This window comes from Neofelis nebulosa, chromosome 13 (assembly GCF_028018385.1).
Source record: "Neofelis nebulosa isolate mNeoNeb1 chromosome 13, mNeoNeb1.pri, whole genome shotgun sequence".
NCBI classification, from domain to species: Eukaryota; Metazoa; Chordata; class Mammalia; order Carnivora; family Felidae; genus Neofelis; species Neofelis nebulosa.
In genome coordinates this window covers 62,913,409-62,924,637 of record NC_080794.1, presented here as the reverse complement: position 1 = coordinate 62,924,637, position 11,229 = coordinate 62,913,409, and the positions used below count along the sequence as shown (strand labels likewise).

Genomic DNA, 11,229 nt, shown 5'->3' with positions numbered 1-11,229 from the left:
TGGTCCAATCCCCAGCTTTGCCGATAAATCCCAGAGAGGTTATCTGCCTTACCTTAGGTCACCCAGCTATAGTGGTAGAATGGGACCTCAAGTGTTTTAATAACAAGCTCACTATTTAGAGCCAGGATCAAGGAAGGTATGTAGGGAACCTGAGATTCTTTTTCTGGAATACTCTGCCTCATTCTGCTTTACCTGTGGCTAGTACTCAGCCATAAAGGTGCCCAAATCACCCTTCTATTTTTCCTACCTTCTTATCTTTTAAAATAAGCCCTTCTTTGAATCCCCTTTCAGCACTTGTATCATCTGTCCTTTCATTTCCCAGTATACTTAAAAACTTTTCTAATGTAGCCAAGTGAGTTTCTCTCCAGGTTAAAGTGAGATTTCTGGTTTTGGAACAAAACAATCATTTCAACTTCATTGCCATTGACTCTTATCAGAACAATTGCCAAACACAGTTTGGTTGACTAATTCAAGATCTGTTGGATCTTTTTCCTTTGGTGGCCTGTAGTAAAGGATATAAGAAACAGTGGGAGGGCAGGTGTCATGGAGAGGAGACCTTTGGGTAGAAAAGGAGATGGATAGTATCTTTTCTGGTTACGTGTTGAACAGAACATCTCTCTGGAGGGAGAAAAGCAAGCTGCCTCCCTGTTTGCTTTGATGGAAATCCATCTAAATTTTGCTTCTGGTACAACCCAGGGGCACAGTATGAAACTCCTGCCCAACTCTGACTGTGAACATTTCTTCCCAAGAAGCTCTATCTGTTTCCAATCCACATTTGGAACTAGGTCTGGCAATATTCATAAAGAGGAAAGATTTTGTCCTCTCAGAACACAGGAATATTCTATGTCAGCAGCTGCCTTTTTCTCAATATGAGTTTGGTGCATCAGTTATTTTAAAATCATACTTGCCTTCAAATGATGACAACTTTATAAACAGTACGGACATGGACAGATAAATCAAATTCAATTTATAGCTAATGCTAAGGTAATTCCCAAATGATTTTATTGTACAGAATATTATTCAGAATGTTTGTTGGGTTTAAGTTTCTCTTGTTTTTTATTATTTACTTTTATTTATTATTATTATTATTATTATTATTATTATTATTTTTAGAGATAGAATGCAATTGGGGGAGAGGAACAGAGGAAAAGAGAATTTTAAGCAGGCTCCACATTCAGCGTGGAACCCGACCTGGGGTTTGATCCCACGACCCTGGGATCATGATCTGAGCTGAAGTCAAGAGTTGGACACTCAACCGAGTCATCTAGGCACCCCTTCTTTTATTTTTAATATAGATATAATTATAGTTGTATTTGTTGGGAAAAAGTACTTGAGAGATTGGTTGGTTTTTAGTTAGGTTTTGGGCAAAAGTGTGTTTTCCTCAGTTGTACGAACTTTTCTCCACTTCCTAGCTAGAAAGATGGGGTTTGTGTGCATTTTAGGGTCACAGATACCTGGGGCTGAATCTTCATTCTACCACTTACAGTTGTGGAAGTGTGTGTGTGTGTGTGATTTAGTCCTTTGAACTTCGACTTCCTTCTGTGTAATAGCACTTCTCTCACAAGCCAACCTGAGTGTCAAACAAGATATTTGGAAAGCACATGGAATAAGTTTGCATAGTGCTAGGTATATAGACACTCAGTAAATGTTAGCTTCCCTGTTTGTGTGTGTGTGTGTGTGTTTGGAGTGAAGAGGGGAAACTAAGTTGACGAGTAAAAATTGGAGGACCATTCCAGAAATAAACAATCAAACTAACAAAAAAAAGTCAAACACAAAACAGAAAGGAACTGAGGGGTGAGAAATGGCAAAAACATTTAGAAAAATGCTATCAACAGGTATTTACTAAGCTATTTATATGTTTAGGTCCTTTACCAGGTGACCAACACGGGGGACTCAAGGATACACTCGTTTGAAGAGATAAGATTTATTCATTTGTAAAATAGATCATGAAAATGCAAAGAAGTTGTTCCTCCTGGAGTTGAGAGGAGAGAGCAATCTCTGTGCTTATGGCATCTTTGGAGACAAGAGAGAAGTTCAGTGGTGCTGAGGGTGGGAGGCAAGGGCAGATGAGAAAACCTTGACATGACCAGCCTTTTGAGTCTTATGACTAAGGCTTGGGAATGGCTGAACAAGGTGAGACAACTGAGTTGTTGTTGTTGTTGTTTAAATAGCAGTGGTGAAAAATGATCTTGATATTTTTTTGAACAACAGAAAATCCCAAACAAGCCTAAATGGGGCTGGATAGTCTCACTGCATTTATGCTAAGGGAGTGGTGGTGGGTGGACAAGCTGAAGCCATACAGTGCACACTCCTGGCTTCCTTATTGGGACTGAGAGATACCCATACCCTTTGTTGAGTTACTTATCCGGATCCTCCTTAAGCTCCCTTTCTTTTTTCCCAGCAGATCCCGGGAGAGATGTCCTTTCAACCCTGTGTCTCTGCTAAATGCCTTTTGGATCCAAGCAGTGGAGCCCATTGGATGACTGGACTAACTCAGAGACTATTACTGAGGCTTATTAGGCTGGCAAAAAGAATTCTAGCCAAATCTTCCAGGTTAGAAGAGAAATGACAGCTGCCCCCGAAGGGATTCCCAGGATGGAGCACAGCAACCATCCTACAAAGGGTTAATACTCCCCCTCCCCTGGCCCCCAACTTGCTGCCAGAGATCAGCTAATCTGATAATTACAGCAACAAACACAGTTTAGACAAACAAGACCTGACCCTGAGGGTTTGGAATGAAAACATTTACTCTCTCCCTCCCCAGAGAGACGGTGCCTGGAGCGTACACACAGAGACACTGGGAAAATGCCCCTGTGCTGGAGCGAGGGGTGAAAACATCTGTGTTCCTGAGCTGCTTGGGAAGATTGTGTTAATGGGGAGGGGGTTCAGTGGGGGAGGCGGAGGAGTGGGCAGTGGTGCAGTGGGAGGGTGTGCAGGCTGGGAGCAGATGGAACATGTACCCATAACTGGAGCTATAAGCCAATTGTAATTGATTTTTACAGCAGAGGCAGAGTGCAGGGAGAGGTACATAGGAGACTCAGCGATTCAGAATTCTAGTGAAAAACCCGGAAAGTGGCTAAGTGGGGAGAAGCGTCCTACAACACCAAAATGGGGTCTATTTTTTTTTTTTTATTAAAAAATGTTTTTAGTGTTTATTTATTTTTGAGAGAGAGAGAGGGAGAGAGAGAGCGCATGAGAGAGCGGGGGAGGCACAGAATCCAAAGCAGGGTCCAGGCTCTGAGCTGTCAGCACAGAGCCCGATTTGGGGTTCAAATCCATGAACCATGAGATCGTGACCCCAGCTGAAATTGAGCCTTAACCCACTGAGCCACCCAGGCACCTGAGGATCTATTCCTGACAGCTAGAGGCGAGGAATATTCAAAACAGCCCGATTCTAAGTCAAGTTGACATCTGCCCACCAGGGAGTGAGGGGCTCATCCTTTTCTCACCCCCAAAATTTGGCTTCAAATTCTGCCGGCTTCAAAACATGTCAAACTATTTCTCCCCCTTTTACCTCTAAATGCTGGTTCCTAGAAGAAACCTTTCTGAGTTGCTTAAACGGGAGGGGCTGGTGTGGCTTCAGTCTGGAATTCCAGCAGTTACTCCTTCCCAACTCCACCCTCATCATTTCTTTCTTACACTTGGCTGATGGTGTGTCAGCCAGTAAATGCTTCCTGGCCACTTTGAGCTCTCCAAATTATGGTGAGGCATCCAAATGCTTGGGGGATTGCAGATCACTATATGGATTACACCCAGCTAAGAGGAATAACTGTGATTGATGATAGGATCAAGGTTTAAAGTGAATTCCATAAGGTGAAAGATGGTCTGAAATCAATAAGATAGGATGTGCCAAGAATGTGACGCACTGCATTAGGTCCAATAATCAACTGTACAAGTATGAGATGGAAAGACCTAGAAAACAATAGTTTATGTAAAAACAACAACAACAACAAAGCAAAACATGTTGTGGCCAATAACTGGTTCAATATGAGATGAGCATATTTGCTTAAAAAGTATTAATAAAAGTATTGTGATCACATTAACATTTTACTGGGTTCTTAACAAAGACTGAACAAATCTTTTTTCCTTTTTTAAAAAATGTTTATTTATTTATTTATTTTGAGAGAGAGAGAGAGAGAGAGAGCGAATGCATGTGTGAGTGGGAAGAGGGGCAGAGAGACAGGAGAGAGAATTCCAAGCATGCTCTGTGCTGTCAGCACAGAATCCAACATGGTGCTCAATCCCATGAAACGTGAGATCATGGCCAGAGCTGAAATCAAGAGTCGGATGCTTAACCAACTGAACCACCCAGGCGACCCTCCTTTTTCTTTTTTAAGTATAACTGTTGGCTGACCAAGCACAGTGGGGAACAATTTTATTTGTCTGTGCTTTAGTTTAATTTCAAATTCAAGTCCCCTATCGCAATCTCTACAGGGTCTACTTTGCAGTTGTCAGTGGCTTCCATACCTTGTTCAGCTAGGTTCACTCGCCACATGGTTTGAATCTCCTGCAGGCCCTTGTAGGTGCTCCTCTGCTCATCTGTTGGAGAGCCCCCCAGTCCTCAAGGAGACATCCTTCTTTCCAAATAGGCCAGTCTTCTTATGGCTCTGCACACACGCTATGGCCATTTGCTCTTTCATTCATTTTTTCCTGTACCCCTTGGCCAGCCACTATGTGCTAGGCACTGTTGCAGGAACTGGGTGTTCAGTAATGAACAAGGCACGGTCCCTGCCCTCATCAAGCTAATGTTCTCATGTGGGTAGGCAAATCCTAAACAAAAACTAAAAAAAAAAATTAAAAAAAAAAAGGTATGAAAAGTTACCAGGTACTTGAAAAGCCTTCCACTTGCCTAGACTTCTCTGAATGTCACCTCCTGCCTCCTAATCCAGCTCAAGTGCTTTTCCCTTGGAAGCAGAAAACTGCCCCAGCTCTGTCTTCCCTGAACTTCTGGTGCCCAGGGGCTTGTAACACATAATTAACACTCAACTGGTCTCTAATTGTTTCCCCAGCTAATTTTGCCTCCCAATAGACTGTAGGAGACATAAGCTCTTTGAAGTTATAGGATATACCTTCAATTTAAATATATTCAGTTCATCTCTGTCTAGAGTGCTCTTTAAAGGGAAATGCAAAGCACAGTTAAAACACAAGGAGGTTTTAAAGCTGATTCCCAGATAACACGAGAACTTCCAGTGTCTCTAAATTCCTCTAGAATAAGAATGTAAAGTTAGAACAATAGTTTGTTTATTTGCTGAACCTACCTCCTCCAAAGAGTCCTAGACTCTGTAAGGAGATCCTTAAGGCAACAAACATACCTTACATGGAGTAGTTGTCGGATTAGAGGGAACATCAGGAGAGAAGCATCCACCAAGCTCAAAAAGGGAGGAAACATAAGGGCAAACAATGGCAAACTCAGAAAAATGCTCAATCCAAAGCTGAGGCCAAACAACATTCTTTGGGGCCCTCATGTTCTATAGAATAAAAGCACCAAACTGCCCCCTACTGAAACAATACAAATGGCCATCAATGGAGGACCGCAAAGAAATAGTGGCACCTTCATATGGTGGGCCGGCATGTGGGAGGAGTAAAAGTAGGTGAAGCTACATACACTGACATGAAGAGATGGCCACTACTACTTGCTTTAAGAAGCAGATCTCAGAACAATGCAGATAATATGATCCTTTTCATTTAAGAACTATGTTTATATATGTGTAGAAAAATGCACATAGAAATATATACCAAACTGTTGACAATGGTATTTCTGGGGATGGGGTCATAGGCAATGGAGTGGAGGAGAGAGACAGTCAGGGGAATTTAAGAATTTTTATAACTTCTGGGGAGAGGCCAAGATGGCAGAACAGCATGGAAGTCTTTTTTGCATCTCATGTCCGTGAAATACAGCCAGATCAACACTAAACCATCCTGCACACCTAGAAAACTGATTTGAGGATTAACACAACAATCTGCACAACCTGAACCACAGAACTCAGCAGGTATGTGGCAAGGAGAGGTGAACTGACGAAGAGAGAAGCGGCGGAGGGCAGGAAGCTGTTTTTGCTTGCGGACAGAGGACGGAGACGGAGGAGAGAGTATGGGAAAAGCACCCCCCAAAAGCAGCTGGAGAGAAAGTGGAAAAGTGGAAACAGCCGCGGGGACTGAACAAAAAAGGGAGAAAAGAGAAAGCAGAGGGTTTAAGTTCCATGAAGACTCTATAAATAGGGGGAGTCCAGAGTCCAAAACACCACAGCTCAATACCTGGCAGTGCTCTGGTGAGAAGGGTGAATCCCCAGGAGCAGAGTGAAGTCCGGAGGTCTTTGGGCCACATGGGAGACAAGGTTCCCCTGCTGGAAGGACATTTGGTAGAAGCTGTGTGGCCACCCGGTCCCAGCAGACCCCAGAGAATGGCCGCATTCGCTGGTGCTGGAAGAAGGTCGTTAAGGGTGAAGACTGGTGCCAGATGTGTGTTGTGATTTTCCATAATCCCTGAAATGCTGCTGCTACACAATCACATGAACTTTTTCTGGGGCGGGCTGGCACCCAGCCTTAGTCTCTGGGCGTCGGCAGCAGCATGGTCCCGTAAATGTTCCTGAGTGCAGCCTGCACCTGGCCTTTGCTCGGTGAGACCCTCCCCCAGAAGGTCTGAGTGTTTCAAAGCCGTGGTCCCTCAGAAGTAAGGGGTCGGGAAACATAGCCGCATCTGAGATAAAACTCAGGAGGGAGGTGCTGCCTGGCAACCTGATGGCTTGGTCGCGGAGAGTGTAAAAGTGGGGAGTGACTGGAAGCCGGAGACAAAAGACAGGTGTATGATCACCGATCGGGGAGGACAGAGATACTAGAGACTGGGTAGCTGGGTGTCGCCATTTTCATCCCTCGGGCGCATGCGCATAGACACCTACAAGCGCCACAACAAAACCACCCCAGTAAGATAAGCAGCGCCATCTAGTGGAGAACGGAATCATCACACTAAGCCGCGCCCAGCTGGGTCAACCTCGCTCTTCATGAACACAACTCTCTCTGCCTGCTTAGTTTGTGGACTATAAAGTGCTTCACAGTTTGACTTCTCGGGGAAAACAATGTAATTTCAATCGTATTTCAGTCTGTTCGCTGGTCCATCTATTCAATTTTCTCTCTTTTTTTTCCATTTCATTTCTTTTTTTTTTCTTAAGCACAGAAAGAGAAAAAAATCATTTTTATTTTCAATTTTTATTAAAAATATTTTTCTTTTTTTAATATATGAAATTTATTGTCAAATTGGTTTCCATACAACACCCAGTGCTTATCCAAAAGATGCCCTCTTCAATACCCATCACCCACCCTCCCCTCCTTCCCACCCCCCATCAACCCTCGGTTTGTTCTCAGTTTTTAAGAGTCTCTTATGCTTTGGTTCTCTCCCAAAAATATTTTTCTTTAATTTTTTTCTACTATATTTTTTACTTTCTTGTAAATCTTTCAAACTCTATTTTACTTCCAACATTTCATATTATTCTATTTCATTGTATTCATTTTTGTTTGTTTGTTTTTTAAATTTTTTCAACGTTTTTTATTTATTTTTGGGACAGAGAGAGACAGAGCATGAACGGGGGAGCGGCAGAGAGAGAGGGAGACACAGAATCGGAAACAGGCTCCAGGCTCCGAGCCATCAGCCCAGAGCCTGACGCAGGGCTCGAACTCACAGACCGCGAGATCGTGACCTGGCTGAAGTCGGACGCTTAACCGACTGCGCCACCCAGGCGCCCCATTGTATTCATTTTTTAAAATTTTCAAATGTTTTCCTTTTTTTTTCTTTTTCTTTTTTTCTTTTTTCCTTTTTTCTCTAATCTATCAAGCTCCTTTCAACAACCAGACCAAAGCACACCTAGGATCTAACGTCATTTATTTAAATTTTGTGTGTGTGTTGTTTTTAATTTTTTAATTTAATTTTTTTTTTACTTTATTCATTCCTTTTCTTCCTTCAAAATGGCAAAATGAAGGAATTCACCCCAAAAGAAAGAGCAGGAAGAAATGACAGCCACGGACTTAACCAATACAGATACGAGCAAGATGTCTGAACCAGAATTTAGAGTCACGATAATAGGAATACTATTTGGGGTTGAAAATAGATTAGAATCCCTTTCTATGGAGATAAAAGAAGTAAAATCTAGTCAGGATGGAATAAAAAATGCTATAACTGAGCTGCAATCTTGAAATGATGCCACGGCAGCAAGAATGGATGAGGCAGAGCAGTGATTCAGCAATATAGGGGAGAAACTTGTGGAGAATAATGAAGCAGAAAAGAAGAGGGAGACTAAGGCAAAAGATCATGATTTAAGAATTAGAGAAATCAGTGACTCATTAAAAAGGAACAATATCAGAATCATAGGGGTCCCAGAAGATGAAGACAGAGGGAAAGGGGTAGAAGTGTTATGTGAGCAAATCATAGGGGAAAACTTTCCTAACCTGGGGGAAGACACAGACATAAAAATACAGGAAGCACAGAGGACTCCCATTAGATTCAACAAAAACCGGCCATCAATAAGGCATATCATAGTCAAATTCACAAAACACTCAGGCAAGGAAAGAATCATGAAAGCATCAAGGGAAAAAAGTCCTTAACCTACAAGGGAAGACAGGTCAGGTTTGCTGCAGACCTATCCACGGAAACTTGTCAGGCCAGAAAGGAGTGGCAGGATATATTCCATGTGCTGAATCAGAAAAATATGCAGCCAGGAATTCTTTATCCAGCAAGGCTGTCACTCAAAATAGAAGGAGAGGTAAAAAGTTTCCTAGACAAACAAAAATTAAAGGAGTTCATGACTACTAAACCACCCTGCAAGAAATTTTAAGGGGGAGTCTCTGAGGGGAGAAAAGATGAAGAAAAAAAAGCAACAAAGACAAGAAAGGACCAGAGAACACCACTAGAAACTCTAACTCTACAGGCAACATAGTAGTAATCAAAAATCTCCCCAAAAACAAGAGTCCAGGGCCAAATGGCTTTCCAGAGGAATTCTATCAAACATTTAAAGAAGAGTTAACACCTATTCTCTTGAAGCTGTTCCAAAAATAGAAATTGTCTTGAAGCTGTTCCAAACTCTTTCTATGAAGCCAGCATTACCTTGATTCCAAAACCCCACTAAAAAGGAGAACTATAGACCAATTTCCCTAATGAACATAGAAGCAAAAATCCTCAACAAGATATTAGCCAACTGGATCCAATAATGCATTAAAAAAATTATTCACCAGGACCAAGTGGGATTTATACCTGGGATGCAGGGCTGGTTCAGTATCTGCAAAATGTGATTCATCACATCAATAAAAGGACAAGAACCACATGATCCTCTCAATAGATGCAGAGAAAGCATCTATTGACAAAATACAGCACCCTTTCCTGATAAAAAACCCTCAAGAAAGCAGGGATAGAAGGATCATACCTCAAGATCATAAAAGCCATATATGAAAGACCCAACGCTAATATCATCCTCAATGGGAAAAAACTGAGAGTTTTCCCCCTAACGGGAAACAAGACAGGGATATTCACTCTCACCACTGTTATTCAACATAGTGTTGGAAATCTTAGCCTCAGCAATCAGACAACACAAATAAATAAAAGGCATCCAAATCAGCCAGGAGGAGGTCAAACTTTCACTCTTCACAGATGACGTGATAGTCTATATGGAAAACCCAAAAAATTCCACCAAAAAACTTCTAGAACTGATCCATGAATTCAGCAAAGTCACAGGATATAAAATCAATGCACAGAAATCGATTGCATTCCTATACACCAATAATGAAGTAACAGAAAGAGGAATCAAGGAATCGATCCCATTTACAATTGCACCAAAAACCATAAAATACCTAGGAATAAATCTAACCAAAGAGGTGAAAAATCTATACACTGAAAACTATAGAAAGCTTATGAAAGAAATTTAAGAAGACACACACACACACACACACACACACAAAAAAATGGAAAAAGATTCCATGCTCCTGGATAGGAAAAATAAATATTGCTAAAATGTCAATACTACCCAAAGCAATTTACATATTCAATGCAATACCTATCAAAATAACACTAGCATTCTTCACAGAGAACAAACACTCCTAAAATTTGTATAGAACCAGAAAAGACCCCAAATACCCAAAACAATATTGAAAAAGAAAACCAAAGCTGGAGGCATCACAATCTCAGATTTTCTTTTCTTTTCTTTTTTTTTTTTTTTAATTTATTTTTGAGACAGAGAGAGACAGAGCATGAACGGGGGAGGGGCAGAGAGAGAGAGAGAGACACAGAATCAGAAGCAGGCTCCAGGCTCTGAGCCATCAGCCCAGAGCCCGACGCGGGGCTCGAACTCACGGACTGCAAGATCGTGACCTGAGCAGAAGTCAGACGCTTAACCGACTGAGCCACCCAGCCGCCCCACACAATCTCAGATTTTAAGCTGCATTACAAACTGTAATCATCATGACAGTATGGTACTAGCACAAAACCAGACACTCAGATCAATGGAACAGAATAGAGAACCCAGAAATGGACCCACAAACATATGGCCAACTAATCTTTGACAAAGCAGGAAAGAATATCCAATGGAATAAAGACAGTCTTTTCAGCAAGTGGTGCTGGGAGAACTGGACAGTGACATGCAGAAGAATGAACCTGGACCACTTTCTTACACCATACACAAAAAGAAACTCAAAATGGATGAAAGACCTAAATGTAAGACAGGAAGCCATCAAAATCCTCGAGGAGAAAGCAGGCAAAAACCTCTTTTACCTCGGCCCCCGCAACTTCTTACTCAACACGTCTCCAGAGGCAATCGACACAAAAGCAAAAATGAACTATTGGGACCTCATCAAAATAAAAAGCTTCTGCACAGTGAAGGAAACAATCAGCAAAACTAAGAGGCAACCGATGGAATAGGAGAAGATATTTGCAAACGACATATCAGATAAAGGGTTAGTATCCAAAATCTATAAAGAACTTATTGAACTCAACAACCAAAACACAAAGAATCCAATGAAGAAATGGGCAAAAGACATGAATAGACACTTCTCCAAAGAAGAATCCAGATGGCCATGAAAAAATGCTCAACATCACTCATCATCAGGGAAACACAAATCAAAACCACAATAAGATACCACCTCACACCTGTCAGAATGGCTAACGTTAACAACTCAGGCAATGACAGATGTTGGTGAGGATGCAGAGAAAGAGGATCTCTTTTGCACTGCTTGTGGGACTGCAAACTGGTACAGCCA

The 11,229-nt window shown here is 41.8% G+C and overlaps 1 long non-coding RNA gene across 1 annotated transcript; it reads right to left on the bottom strand.

Moving 5' to 3' along the window:
- Positions 1–4,127: 4,127 nt before the first annotated feature.
- Positions 4,128–7,265, bottom strand: LOC131493204 (uncharacterized). The gene is made up of 2 exons (XR_009252514.1): positions 6,253–7,265; positions 4,128–4,781 (listed from the first exon to the last, which is right to left on the bottom strand). It is a non-coding gene; the product is annotated as an uncharacterized LOC131493204 (long non-coding RNA).
- Between the last annotated feature and the right edge of the window lie 3,964 nt (positions 7,266–11,229).